Here is a 15,846-nt window from a genome sequence, read left to right on the forward strand (position 1 = left end):
CCTGACACTAGGGGCTCCCCTGCACTGGATGGCACATCGGGACAGCCTAGGCTCCCAACCTGGGGCTCCCCTGCGGAACTCTCCAGGCCCTGAGACCTCGGTTGGGGCACCTCGGGACACCTCCCCGTCTCACGCCTTCCTATAGAGAGGTCGTGAGGCCCTACAACCCTCTCTCCCTGGGACCTAGCTGCGCTATCTGCCACTTCTCCCACCTCGCTGGGTTGGGAGCTCCCTGCACCACCCCCTTCAGGTTCACACCCCAATGCCTCCTCAGACACCCTGGTGATTTCATCCTGGGGTAAATAAAATTCTAGCTCCTGTGGAGCTTCCGGTATGCTGCCACCAGTGTCCTCACTGGACACACTCATCTGGAGGGCACGCAGCTCCAACTCCTTCATCCAAAGCTTGTGCGCCATCCTCCTCTCCTCCATTGCCCATTTCCTATTTTCTCTTTCCTGTTCCAATCTGGCTAGTTCCCATCTTAATTGCCTCTCTTCCCTTCTGTCCTCATACTCCTTTGGAGACGTGCTCCTACTAGACCCTGTCCTACTACTAGCCCCAGAACGTCTCCCTGGGGGCACATTTTCAGACTCCTCTATGTTTACGATGTCTAGGACTTCTTGGGCGCTCTCCTCCTGAGGTGCATCTGGCGCCCCCTGTCCCTCATCCCCTCTCCCTTCTGGGTGGGCTTCTACCCATGCCCTAATGGCGGTACGGAGTTCCGGCGCTTTGGCCCTCCGCATCCCAGGCACCCCCAACTCCTGCGCGAACTCCCTCAGTTGCTTCACTGTGTACCCCTCGAGGTCAGCTAACCGGGATTCCATTCTGGCAGGTGGGGACCTAGACTCTAAGGAGAAAATTCCTAGGGTTTAGGCAACAGTTAGTGGCTAACCAGGTTTCTTGCACTCTCTACCTGGACAGTGGAACTAATGATCCAGCAACAATGGTTTCTGAGCTGTGGAACAAAAAATGTAGGATAGGCGTTTAATTGTGGCGCCCTTCGCCTCACGGAAGGGTGCTGTATGGTCACAAGTCCCAAGGATCCCACCGCTGGCCAACAATGTAGGAACCTGGGGTCACCAGGCCCTAAGGGCGGTAACGTGGCGCGAGCCGGTCGGGCAACCAGAGGGCTATGTGTTAAGCAACCATACACCACACGCTTCTCATGGGCTAGAGTCACATACAATAAGGGACGCCACACCGTTTAAATTATGCAAATACTTCAAGTTTATCCAAGTATAGCTGGTCAGTTGCAGTTCAGGAAATAACAAGGTAATACATGAATCATAATACCATCGTTCAGTACATGCGACACTCTGGGTGATATCTATGCAGTGCCTAACCTCGTTCATGTACCCACGCCCGCTGGTTAAATGCAGGAGATTCCAGCGCTGTGCGCGCTTATGTAAAGTCTGTCCCTGAACAGGCCGTCTAACACAGCGTAATACTTGTAAGGGGGAACATTGGGTTCATCAACATGGCGCCTGTCGAACTGAGCGCTCCTCGTGACCACTGGCCCCTAGTACTGTGAAGCAAGGCATATAAAACACAGCGCTACGCGCAATCAGTTGCATGTGGAAACGTTTGCGTAGAACAGTTATCACAACACGTTACTCGTAATCAGTTGCATATCATTACCTTCGAGCAGAGCATATAACACAGTGCGCTACTCGCGTTCCTGGGCATGTAATTACTTTCGAGCAGGGCATATAACACAGTGCGCTACTCGCGTTCCTGGGCATGTAATTACTTTCGAGCAGAGCATATAACACAGTGCGCTACTCGCATTCCTTGGCATGTAATTTACTTTCGAGCAGAGCATATAACACAGTGCGCTACTCGCATTCCTTGGCATGTAATTTCTAGGAAATCTTAATTGCCTCTCTTCCCTTCTGTCCTCATACTCCTTTGGAGACGTGCTCCTACTAGACCCTGTCCTACTACTGGCCCCAGAACGTCTCCCTGGGGGCACATTTTCAGACTCCTCTATGTTTACGATGTCTAGGACTTCTTGGGCGCTCTCCTCCTGAGGTGCATCTGGCGCCCCCTGTCCCTCATCCCCTCTCCCTTCTGGGTGGGCTTCTACCCATGCCCTAATGGCGGTACGGAGTTCCGGCGCTTTGGCCCGCCGCATCCCAGGCACCCCCAACTCCTGCGCGAACTCCCTCAGTTGCTTCACTGTGTACCCCTCGAGGTCAGCTAACCGGGATTCCATTCTGGCAGGTGGGGACCTAGACTCTAAGGAGAAAATTCCTAGGGTTTAGGCAACAGTTAGTGGCTAACCAGGTTTCTTGCACTCTCTACCTGGACAGTGGAACTAATGATCCAGCAACAATGGTTTCTGAGCTGTGGAACAAAAAATGTAGGATAGGCTTTTAATTGTGGCGCCCTTCGCCTCACGGAAGGGTGCTGTATGGTCACAAGTCCCAAGGATCCCACCGCTGGCCAACAATGTAGGAACCTGGGGTCACCAGGCCCTAAGGGCGGTAACGTGGCGCGAGCCGGTCGGGCAACCAGAGGGCTATGTGTTAAGCAACCATACACCACACGCTTCTCATGGGCTAGAGTCACACACAATAAGGGACGCCACACCGTTTAAATTATGCAAATACTTCAAGTTTATCCAAGTATAGCTGGTCAGTTGCAGTTCAGGAAATAACAAGGTAATACATGAATCATAATACCATCGTTCAGTACATGCGACACTCTGGGTGATATCTATGCAGTGCCTAACCTCGTTCATGTACCCACGCCCGCTGGTTAAATGCAGGAGATTCTAGCGCTGTGCGCGCTTATGTAAAGTCTGTCCCTGAACAGGCCGTCTAACACAGCGTAATACTTGTAAGGGGGAACATTGGGTTCATCAACATGGCGCCTGTCGAACTGAGCGCTCCTCGTGACCACTGGCCCCTAGTACTGTGAAGCAAGGCATATAAAACACAGCGCTACGCGCAATCAGTTGCATGTGGAAACGTTTGCGTAGAACAGTTATCACAACACGTTACTCGTAATCAGTTGCATATCGTTACCTTCGAGCAGAGCATATAACACAGTGCGCTACTCGCGTTCCTGGGCATGTAATTACTTTCGAGCAGGGCATATAACACAGTGCGCTACTCGCGTTCCTGGGCATGTAATTACTTTCGAGCAGAGCATATAACACAGTGCGCTACTCGCATTCCTTGGCATGTAATTTACTTTCGAGCAGAGCATATAACACAGTGCGCTACTCGCATTCCTTGGCATGTAATTTCTAGGAAATCTTAATTGCCTCTCTTCCCTTCTGTCCTCAAACTCCTTTGGAGACGTGCTCCTACTAGACCCTGTCCTACTACTGGCCCCAGAACGTCTCCCTGGGGGCACATTTTCAGACTCCTCTATGTTTACGATGTCTAGGACTTCTTGGGCGCTCTCCTCCTGAGGTGCATCTGGCGCCCCCTGTCCCTCATCCCCTCTCCCTTCTGGGTGGGCTTCTACCCATGCCCTAATGGCGGTACGGAGTTCCGGCGCTTTGGCCCTCCGCATCCCAGGCACCCCCAACTCCTGCGCGAACTCCCTCAGTTGCTTCACTGTGTACCCCTCGAGGTCAGCTAACCGGGATTCCATTCTGGCAGGTGGGGACCTAGACTCTAAGGAGAAAATTCCTAGGGTTTAGGCAACAGTTAGTGGCTAACCAGGTTTCTTGCACTCTCTACCTGGACAGTGGAACTAATGATCCAGCAACAATGGTTTCTGAGCTGTGGAACAAAAAATGTAGGATAGGCTTTTAATTGTGGCGCCCTTCGCCTCACGGAAGGGTGCTGTATGGTCACAAGTCCCAAGGATCCCACCGCTGGCCAACAATGTAGGAACCTGGGGTCACCAGGCCCTAAGGGCGGTAACGTGGCGCGAGCCGGTCGGGCAACCAGAGGGCTATGTGTTAAGCAACCATACACCACACGCTTCTCATGGGCTAGAGTCACACACAATAAGGGACGCCACACCGTTTAAATTATGCAAATACTGCAAGTTTATCCAAGTATAGCTGGTCAGTTGCAGTTCAGGAAATAACAAGGTAATACATGAATCATAATACCATCGTTCAGTACATGCGACACTCTGGGTGATATCTATGCAGTGCCTAACCTCGTTCATGTACCCACGCCCGCTGGTTAAATGCAGGAGATTCTAGCGCTGTGCGCGCTTATGTAAAGTCTGTCCCTGAACAGGCCGTCTAACACAGCGTAATACTTGTAAGGGGGAACATTGGGTTCATCAACATGGCGCCTGTCGAACTGAGCGCTCCTCGTGACCACTGGCCCCTAGTACTGTGAAGCAAGGCATATAAAACACAGCACTACGCGCAATCAGTTGCATGTGGAAACGTTTGCGTAGAACAGTTATCACAACACGTTACTCGTAATCAGTTGCATATCATTACCTTCGAGCAGAGCATATAACACAGTGCGCTACTCGCGTTCCTGGGCATGTAATTACTTTCGAGACACTCCCGCGCCGCACGGCCACCAGCTGCTGCGTGTGCCTCCCTGCCTTCTGCCTCGCTGCCCCGGCTCCGCCGCGTGACCACGCCCCCTGACATCGAGCGGCGTGGTCTGTGCCAGCTTCCTGTCTGTTGTTGCCATAGTGATCTGCTAATTTGTATTGTATTGCATTGTGCTGTTTGCTGTTTGCTGTTGTTTTTCTTTCCCCACTTGTGCCTGATATCGCCTTCGTTTTTCTTCACGCACCCGTCTCCCCGTTGTTGCCATAGTGATCTGCTAATTTGTATTGTGCTGTTTGCTGTGGATTTGTTTTCTTTCCCCACTTGTGCCTGACTTCACCTTCGTTTTTTTCACGTCCCCGTCTCATCCCTCCCCGCTCCCCGCTTCCCGCCATCACCGCTAGCCCCGCCCCTTTTCTTTGTGTACCCTCCCCGCTCCCGCCTCCCTGCTGCTCCGCCCCCCCCGCGCACTTGGCCATATATGGCGACCGTGCGACGCAGGTGAGTGTGACCCAGTTCTGGGACACCCCCGCGCCGCACGGCCACCAGCTGCTGCGTGTGCCTCCCCGCCTTCTGCCTCGCTGCCCCGGCTCCGCCGCGTGACCACGCCCCCTGACATCGAGCGGCATGGTCTGTGCCAGCTTCCTGTCTGTTGTTGCCATAGTGATCTGCTAATTTGTATTGTATTGCATTGTGCTGTTTGCTGTTTGCTGTTGTTTTTCTTTCCCCACTTGTGCCTGATATCGCCTTCGTTTTTCTTCACGCACCCGTCTCCCCGTTGTTGCCATAGTGATCTGCTAATTTGTATTGTGCTGTTTGCTGTGGATTTGTTTTCTTTCCCCACTTGTGCCTGACTTCACCTTCGTTTTTTTCACGTCCCCGTCTCATCCCTCCCCGCTTCCCACCATCACCGCTAGCCCCGCCCCTTTTCTTTGTGTACCCTCCCCGCTACCGCCTCCCAGCTGCTCCGCCCCCCCGCGCACTTCGTCATATATGGCGACCGTGCGAACGCGCAGCGGTCACGCGCAGCGGGCGCGCCGATTGTGCGCCGAAGGCGCGCCAAAGGTAAGCCCGTCTACGCCCGTCCGCGCCTGGACCGCGCCCAGTGCCAGGACCCCTGGCCCTCGAAGACCCCGACCGACCCGCCTGACGTACACCGCCGCCAACCTCAGCGCACTCAACGCCGGTCGACTCCCAGGATGCTACCAAGCCACAGCACGACGCACCCACGGACCCTTCAGCTGCCACGCCTGCAAGTTCACCTGCATCCGGACCTGCCCCGCACCAGCACCCGCCAAGTCGACCACCAGCAGCACCCACCTCAAGTGCATCCTGCTCAACACCCGCTCCGTCCACAGACACGCCATCGAACTCTGGAACCTCCTTGATACCACAGCCCCTGACGTTGCCTTCCTCACGGAGACCTGGATAAACGCCTCTTCAGCACCCGACATCGCCATCGCCATCCCAGAGGGCTACAAGATCACCCGGAGGGACCGCACCGCCAACCAGATGGGAAGAGGCATCGCCATCATCCACAGAAACACCATCCGTATCACGACCAGCGCCGACAACACCCTTACCACCGCCGAACACCTGCATTTCCAGATCCACACCGACCCGAAGACCACCCTCAGAGGCACCCTGATCTACCGACCTCCGGGACCACGCACCCAATTCAGCGAGGACATCGCCGACTTCGTCAGCCCGCATGCCCTCCCCTCCGCTGACTACATCCTCCTGGGGGACCTCAACTTCCACCTGGAGAACAACAACGACCGCAACACCAGCACCCTGCTCGACAACCTCGCCAATCTTGGACTCAAGCAGCTGGTGTCCACCCCCACCCACCTCGCCGGACACACACTCGACGCAGTCTTCTCATCCAGCACAGACATCGCCTTCAGCCACGCCACAGAGCTTCAATGGACGGACCACAGCTGTGTCCACTTCACCTTCAAAAGAACGATGACCCACCACCACCAGCAACAGGTTGCCCGCAGAAGCTGGAACAAGATCACAGCCGACCAGCTCACCACCTCCTTGAGCCAGCACCCTCCTGCCAGCTCAGCGAACTCCAGCCAGGCCGCAGACAACCTCACGAAGTGGATCAGCAACTGCGCGGACGAGCTCGCCCCACTGAGGACCCCGCCCAGCAGACCCGGCAGCAAGAAAGCCCCATGGTTCACCGACGAACTCAAGAGCTCCAAGAAGAACTGCCGAGCCCTCGAGAAAGTCTGGAGAAGGGAACCAACACCGGACAACAGGACCACTTTCAAGCTTGCCACCCGGAAGCACCACCAGCTGATCCGCGCCGCCAAGAAAACTGCATTCAAGGACCGGCTGGACAACAACGCACACAACTGCAAGGAACTCTTCAACATCGTGAAAGAGCTTTCCAACCCCAGCGCAGGAAACAACGACATCACCCCATCGCAAGACCTCTGCAACTCCCTCGCCTCATACTTCCACAACAAGATCGCGGACATACACAACAGCTTCAACAACCAACCAACGCACACCACGACTGAACCACCACCCCCCACCACCACCCTCCGCGCCTGGACTCCGATCAGCACCGAAGACACCGTCCGCACGATGAACTCCATCCACTCAGGATCTCCGACCGACCCCTGCCCCCACCACGTCTTCAACAAAGCCGACGCTGTCATCGCACCCCACCTGCGAGACATCATCAACACATCCTTCGACACCGCCACCTTCCCTGAGAGCTGGAAGCACGCCGAACTCAGCGCTCTACTCAAGAAACCCACAGCGGACCCCACCGAACTCAAGAATTACCGCCCCATTTCGCTCCTCCCGTTTCCAGCCAAAGTCATCGAGAAGACCGTCAACAAGCAGCTGGCCGCCTTCCTTGAGATGAATGGATCCCTCGACCCCTCACAGTCTGGCTTCCGAGTCAACCACAGCACCGAGACCGCCCTCATCGCCGCCACCGATGACATCCGAGCCCTGATGGACAACGGAGAAACAGCGGCCCTCATCCTCCTAGACCTCTCCGCGGCATTCGACACTGTCTGCCACCGCACCCTAGTACAGCGCCTCAGCAACGTCGGAATCCAGGAGAAGGCTCTGGAATGGATCATCTCCTTCCTCGACGGAAGAACACAGAGAGTCCGCCTACCACCGTACAAGTCAGAGGCCACCGAAGTCATCTGCGGCGTCCCTCAAGGATCCTCGCTGAGCCCCACCCTCTTCAACGTCTACATGAGCCCCCTCGCGGCCATCGCACGCCAACACAACCTCAACATAATCTCCTACGCCGACGACACCCAGCTGATCCTCTCCCTGACCAACGACCCCGCCGCCGCCAGAGCCAATCTGCACGAAGGGATGAAAGAGGTAGCCGAGTGGATGACGACCAGCCGCCTGAAACTGAACTCAGACAAGACGGAGGTCCTCATCCTAGGCTCTTCACCCTCCGCCTGGGACGACTCCTGGTGGCCCCCCGCCCTGGGCACCGCACCCAAACCGACAGACCACGCACGCAACCTGGGCTTCATCCTGGACTCCTCTCTCTCCATGACCAGGCAAGTCAACACCGTCTCCTCGGCGTGCTTCAACATCCTACGCATGCTACGGAAGATCTTCTGGTGGATCCCCACCGAGACCAGGAAGACCGTCACCCAGGCCCTCGTCACCAGTCGACTGGACTACGGCAACGCCCTCTACGCCGGCACCACCGCCAAGCTCCAGAAGAGACTCCAGCGGATCCAGAACGCCTCAGCCAGACTCATCCTCGACATCCTGCGAACCAGCCACATCTCCGGACATCTCAGAGACCTGCATTGGCTCCCCGTCAACAAAAGAATCACCTTCCGCCTCCTCACCCACGCACACAAAGCCCTACACGACCAAGGCCCGAGCTACCTCAACAACTGAATCAACTTCTACGCTCCCAAACGCCACCTCCGCTCAGCCAACCACGCCCTCGCCGCCGTCCCCCGCATCCGAAGAGCGACAACAGGAGGAAGGTCCTTCTCCTACCTGGCCGCCAAGACCTGGAACTCCCTCCCGACCGACCTGCGCCTGACCCAAGACCACCTCTCCTTCAGGAAGAAGCTGAAGACCTGGCTGTTCGAGCAGTAACGGCACCCCCCTCCCCCCAGCGCCTTGAGACCCTATGGGTAGGTAGTGCGCTCTATAAATGTCCTTGATTGATTGATTGATTAATTTACTTTCGAGCAGAGCATATAACACAGTGCGCTACTCGCATTCCTTGGCATGTAATTTACTTTCGAGCAGAGCATATAACACAGTGCGCTACTCGCAGTCCCGGTCTCTCCGGCTGGGGAAGCAGGGTTGGTGGCGTGAAGCGCCACACGAGGGTAATGTCAGTCAGTTCTTTGGGCGGCTTCCAGTGGGGAGGGTGACCGGACTTGAGGAGCGGGTCCCTATGCTCCGGTGCAGTTCACAGAGCACCGCGCTCAGTATTACAGAAGGGGGGACACGGACAGGATCCCTTGGCGGGGTCTCTCCGTCGCGCAGGCAGGGGAGGGGACTCCCACAGAGGGGACAACCCGGGCCAAGTGCGGTGTGGTTTCCAGACCAGCAGGGGGCGCACCAGGGGGGTCTCGGCCTCCGGGCTTACCTCCGTCTCGGCGTCAGCAGGCGTCCGTCCTCACGACGTTGGGGGAACTCGGCCCCGACCTTGCGCACCTCCTCACACGGCTGCGACGGCAGTGACGGGGCCCCGGACTTCACCTGGGCCTCGCGACACAGCAGGGCACTCCTCCAGGCCTCCAGGCCGCGGCGGGGAGCGCGCTGGCTTCGTCGTCGCAGGGGGGGGGCTCAAATTAAGGATGGGGGTAAAGTGCTCAGCGGAGCACGCTGCCGGGGGTCTCAGACCAGGGCAGGAAGCGCGGGGGTCACAGCGCTAGTACCTGGTCGATCCCCGGTGACTTGGCAATCGGCTTAGAATTTTGATCAATAGGGTAGCTTGGACACGCAGTCTCAGCTCTGGCATTCAAGGCTTACAGCTCGCTCTTGTCATGCAGTCTCAGTTCTTAAAGTTAGGTTTCAGTTCTCAGTTGACAGATGAAGTCTTTTGGCGCAGATGTATCTGGCGCCCTTAAGGGGTTCTGTTACAGGGGTAGGGATGGAGAGGGCGACTAGGTCCTTCCTAGTCAGGTTGGCAGAGAGTCTCTGGGTCCTCCTACTACTGGGCAAGATCAGTGGGATTCACAGGGCACCTCACTCACTTAAGAGGCAGTACCTAAATCCTGTCACTCTCAGAGGCATAAGTCCCTGGCTAGGCCCTACCGCCTACACTCCTGGTGGATTCTTCCAGCTCTGCTTCACCCCAATGGCCAACTCACCACAAAAGTTTCCCTCCCACTCTTAAGTAGCCCTAGGTCAGGTGACCTCTAGCCAAGGCGGCAAAAGTAAAACCCCACCTCCCTTCTAGAAGGTCCCAGCCTATTCCAGGAGCTTCCCCACTCTACCTATGGGACAAAAAGGCGGGCTGGTGTCGCAACATTGTTGTGGGTCCCAGCCAGCTCCTGGCAGCTAGGGTGCTACTATGAAAAACGACCACTCTGCAGTAGCAGGGGTCTGTGGCAGCCATCTTGGGCGAAGTAAGCACCTGCACCTTAACACTACAAAAACGAAAAAAATCAGGGAAAAAGGGCCAAGTCCAACACATCACAAACAGACTTATCGGACTCCGATGCCGGTCCCTTTAACTGGGACGCGCTACAGGAAGGCCCCGCCCCCTCTGATGACATCGTCAGCTGGCACCCAATAAGGAGTCCCGGGTATCGAAATCCGGGGTGGTTGGACACCGGAGAGAGACTCGAGCGGACGGAGAGCGGAGGACCGAAGAACCGAGGCCCGGAAGAGCAACCCAGACGCCCGGAGAAGACATCCAGCCTGGACGGAGAGAACGAGTGCGGAGACGGGAAGACAAAGCCAGGAGGCCACCGCGAACACGCATCGCCGAGCCACGCCCCCGAAGGAGCGTGGCTGACCCAGGTACGGGAAAGATTCTCGGGCTGGGTCGTGAGGCGGGAGAAGTCTGAGGGCTGACAACATTGCCGCTCGCCGCCTCCTTATTGTATATAGTAGTAACCCTCCTTTAACTGTCACTCCTCACCGCCACCCGTTTAGAGTCCTATCAATTCACTGGTGCACTAGAGTGTTACCCTCACTCCCTACCCTCGTGAGGTTGGACAAACGGGATGTAGTAATTGACCCACATCTTTCTGTTATTGTTTCTTTTCTTTGCGAACTCCGGAGCGCCACTCTCTGCCTCTGCCTGATGTTCAAGGGAGGACTGGGAATTCAACCTAAACGAACAACTTCCTGCCCAAAACGAAGAGGAAGACTCATCGTCGTGTACCTGTTTGAGTTTACTTTGGGTCTCTCTGTTCTTGACTCGTTGAGTTTGTTATTCCAAACTGGCATCTCACAGAAGACGCGATTATCTTAAAATAAAACCCTCCTTGTTGCGTAATCCTTCTGACCCGGCTACACTTACGTTCTTGATCCCATAGCTTTGTCTTATCCCATGTTGCTCCTAATTCTAACACGTGATCCACCAAGTGCACCTGTCTCCATATATCAGTCGGCACCAGGAGTCCAAAAAACAACATAATGTCAGCTAACGTCATAACTGTCGAATCGGCCGCCTCAGTCAATTCTTTATAGTAAGCAGTCGGGTTCTTTCTAGGATCAGGCAGCTGATTTTTAAGAGAAAGTACTTCACTTCTCTTCCAAGGGGTATAAAGCCATTCTTCTTGAAACTGTGCCCCTACCCGGGGCCGAACAATGTCACCCGCTGCATTTATTTCTGCTGGTGTCTCGGGGTGATGTATGGGGTGAACTTCTCTCATAGGGAACTGTGCTAATGCCGCGGAACTCTCTTTAACCATCCTACCTCGATATTTTAGCAAAGTAGTAACTTTACTCAACACAGCAGCAGGATCCATACCATAACCATACACGTCATCTTGTATTTCAGAAATCTCCCTTGGGACCTCAGCATGCTGCTCCCACAAACTCATCAACACTGTACACATACGCTGAAGCGCAAGTTGCTGCATAAGCCTCCGGTTAGCATCCTGGATCATTATCTTCCTTTGGACACAGAGGACACGATGAAACTTATGAACAATACAAAATCAGGGGCTCCTAGTGATCCCTGTCCTACTTGGATTATTAAGCAGATTGCAGACATTACTTGTAGGGTATTAACTCCTCTGTTTAATGATGTATTTCTCACCGGAATTTTTCCCAGCTCTTGGAAAAAAGCCTCAGTGCTTCCACTATTTAAAAAACAATCTCTTGACCCTAAAGATCCATCCAATTATCGTCCTATCTCCAGACTTCCCTTACCAGCTAAAATGCTCGAGAAAGCCATTAACAGACAACTCAGCGACTTTCTTCTGTCTAACAATTCCCTGGATCACTCTCAATATGGCTTCAGAGCTTATCATAGCACTGAGCTGGCGCTTCTCAAATCTACTGAGGAGATTCGTGAGGTATTGGACAAAGGAGGGAACGCGATGTTGATCCTTTTAGACCTATCCGCGGCCTTTGATACCGTGCATCATAAGGTACTGCTTAATCGGTTGTCAGAGATCGGGATAGGAGGACAAGCATGGAATCTGATAGCTTCCTTCCTGAAGGATAGATCACAAATAGTCGAATTAAACAGTGACACCTCTGATCCTTTTTCCCTGCCATGCGGGGTGCCACAGGGCTCATCCCTTAGCCCTACACTTTTTAATATCTATGTGGCACCCCTGGCTGGCATTATTAGATCCTTTGGGTTTCAGCTCACCTCCTACGCAGACGACACGCAAATTGTGTTGTCTGTGATGGAAGGAGCTGAAAAGGAAACGGGCATCCGCTTCTCTGAATACATGGTGTCCATCTCCAGGTGGATGTCGGCTAACTGCCTTAAGCTAAACTCTGCTAAGACAGAAGTGATGCGTTTTGGCAATAATCCTCGGATGTGGACACCTGATTGGTGGCCTGACTCGCTTGGTCTCTGCCCCACACCTTGTAGTGAAGCTAAAAACTTGGGAGTGGTGGTGGATGTTAAACTTAACATGGGGGACCAGGTGAGCAGGGTCACATCTGGATGTGCCATGGTTCTCAGAATGATCAGAAAAATTAGGACATATCTATCTGAGGGGTGTCTCCGCACGGTGGTGAATGCACTTATATTATCGCGTCTTGTCTACTGTAACGGCCTTTATGTCAATATGCAACTTCAACATCAAAATAAGTTGCAGGTCATTCAAAATGCCGCGGTCAGGCTTCTGACCCGGACTCCCAGGACTGTGTCACTCAAAGGAGATTTGAAGAAACTGCACTGGCTTCCCATACACCTGAGAGTTCGTTTTAAAGCCGCGTGCATAGTGTTTAGAGCCTTGAACAGGACGGGACCCGAGTTTTTCATAGACAAGTTTTCATGGTACACCCCCGGCAGAATGCTTAGATCTGCCGGGGCTTAGCTAGTGAAAACACCCTGCATCAAAAAGGTTAACTGGGGAGGAAGGAGTTTTGTTCATGGGGCATCAAAGATCTGGAACGAACTCTCTTTTATGTTGAGAAATGCCTCTGATTTCAGTTTTTTCAGGAAAAATCTTAAAACTTGGTTTTTCTCTCAGTTTTAGTTCTTTCAGCGTAGGTTATCAGTGCTCAGCGCCAGGACAACGTAAGGTAATCGTGCGCTTTATAAACTTTAATAACATAACATAACATAAGCGATTCATACTGTCTCATCAAATCCCATACTTCCTCAACCGTATAGATCGGATTTCGAATCCACTGTGCAGCCTGATCCGCCACCATTTCCTTTTCTCGGTTACTTACTTTAGAACTCACCAACATCCTACTCACACGGTCTTGCGCATTCACTCGACTTCCCAGAGACATTCCATGCACAGACGCTCTGTCAAATTGCATCATGGGAGGTAAAACATCCCCCGGTGAAAGAGTGGATGAAGAGACAGGTATCATCGATAACTAATCTTGACTAGAGAGGGTAAAGAAAGTCGAACCAGAAGGTGCAGAAGCAGGTGCCACAGATGAAGGGCCATCCTCCAACCTGGACATCGATAAAGTAGTATAATACCCAGAAGATGTCAACTGTAAACTCGGAATGTTAGCAGGGGGAGGATCATCTCTGGATGGATCAACTTCATTTGCCTAAACTTAATATCATATTGAAGCCAAGCGAAGCCCTATGCATCACTGACTTTTACCCGAATAGTTGGGGCGCCACAAAAGGGAACCTCTCAGACAGGATCACTGATAGAAAACCCTGTCACCCAGGTATCGAGGAACCACTCCACCCATGCCTTCTGTGGTTTGTGCTCCCCCTCTTTGCCTTCTCTGCTGTTCCCTGGGACCCCCCTGGTGTTAATTAGATCGAAGACATCAATGTATACGCCCTTTTGTATCTTCTCCATTGTTTCAGCTGGCATGCGCCAATCAATCACTGAAGGTAGAGCCAATGGTGGCAATTTTGAACTAAAGGACATTGTACTGACAGTAATAGGGGCCTGGGATGTGGGAATTACTGAGGGTGGGGCCAATGCATGTGGCACCAAACCTAAGGGCATGGGACTACCCGTAATATGGGCTTGTGACATGTTGGGTACCATGGGGAGTGGTTGGCCGCCACCTCTGATTGGACCCAGACCTGAGCTGCAGCACCCCCTAGTTGTCCTATGGGAGCTGGAGGAGTCTGACCACTGGCCTCTGCCACTGCTGTTCCCCTACCTGTGCCGCGGGGGCCATGTGAGTGATCATGGCTGTGATTAGCGATGGAGGAGAGGTGTGTTGCATGGGAGCTCCTGCAAGTGGGGGTGCTACTGCAGGAGCTGCCCCTGACTGAGGAGCACCCTTCCTCTGTGCCATGAGGAAAAGGACCCTATTGCTCTACCCAACTGGTCCCCCACTTGTGCTGGTCTTGGGACCCAAGGGAACCTCGGTTTCGGGAGGAGCTTTAGGTGGCTGACCCACTCTCACCTGCTGGAATGGACTGCAATTGAATGCCCGTCCCAGCTTGCAGGGGTTCTGGGATGGCCTCTCTGTAATGTGTCTGGACCTTTTTCTGCTGCTTAGGTAGGGAAACAGTTGATTGTGGCTCCCTCTCAGGACCCTGAGACAACTTCTGCAGGGCCCACTCAATGTCATCCATCTTTGGCACCTTCCAGAGCCCCCCGAGTAAACGAAATCCTTCCTGCAATCTGGGGCATCCTTAGAGGCCAGCACGCGCTTTGGTGCCATTGTAGGAGACGAACGTCCACGTACTGTGAAAAAGTGCAGAATTAACTGCTGTTTCTGAGCACCCTATGTAAAACAGAGAGAGAAACAACATGCTTACATTGATCGCCTCATCAGGTTCCCACATCTTAGTACAGCAGCTGCCACACTCCCCACCCCCAGCCCCATGCCTGCTTCCTCCCCTCTCCCCCAATAACAATGAAATGATCTTTTGCAGCACTAACCAAGTGGTTAGAAGCGCATTCCTCCATTAGCCTGAGCAGTGGGATCCAGTATAGCACAAGTAAGAGAAGGTCAAGCAACAGCCCAGGTAACCCGACTCGGCCAGAGAACTCAAAAAGTGCTGTATTTTTTCTTTTTTTTTTAAATCAGCCCCAACTTTTATCAAAATAAATTACCATTAACTATACTTTTCACTGAGCACATAGAACAATTGACACACCAGGCATGGAACACTTAACCTATAGTGAAAGAGTCTAAGACCTTGACCACTCGGCTACAGTGACTCTTTACCTGTTTAAAATGAATGTTGCAGGATCGCAACTATGTGAGTTGTTAAAAGAGAATGGATACTGTAAGACTCTTCAGTGCCACCTAGCCCCTGCTATTGAGTGCGCTCTAAATATTCAGCAGGATCCCGCTCACTAACACTAACGGGACTATAGGCCTTGCAGCGTCCCCAATGTCTTACCACTTAGCAAGCTAGGCCGCTGTAGCTCTCTTTCTTCCACTAGATTAAAAAAAAAAAGCTGGCCATCTAGCGAACCCTCTCCGCGGTCACCCAATTAAATTATTAATGCACCGTTGGTGCCAATGCGCTTACCCCAGAAACAGCAAATAGTGTCTCCCAGCAGTCCCGGAGTTCCCCCAGAAGCTTCTCAGAGCACCGCAGCACTAGGTGCTCATGTGGGAGTGCTTAATTTGAGCCGGTGTTTTCCGGTGCTCAGCACCTGCACTTCTTTCACAGGCTACGATTTCTGACCCTGCAGGTGGTGGTCTCAATATTAATTGCCCAACTTCAAAATAAAACTAGCATTGGCATAGCCAATAGGTCTCGCCTTTGGGACCTTATAAGTTTTTAGCCGTGCAGCACATTATTCTGG

This window comes from Triturus cristatus, chromosome 3_1 (assembly GCF_964204655.1).
Source record: "Triturus cristatus chromosome 3_1, aTriCri1.1, whole genome shotgun sequence".
In the NCBI taxonomy this organism is placed as follows: domain Eukaryota; kingdom Metazoa; phylum Chordata; class Amphibia; order Caudata; family Salamandridae; genus Triturus; species Triturus cristatus.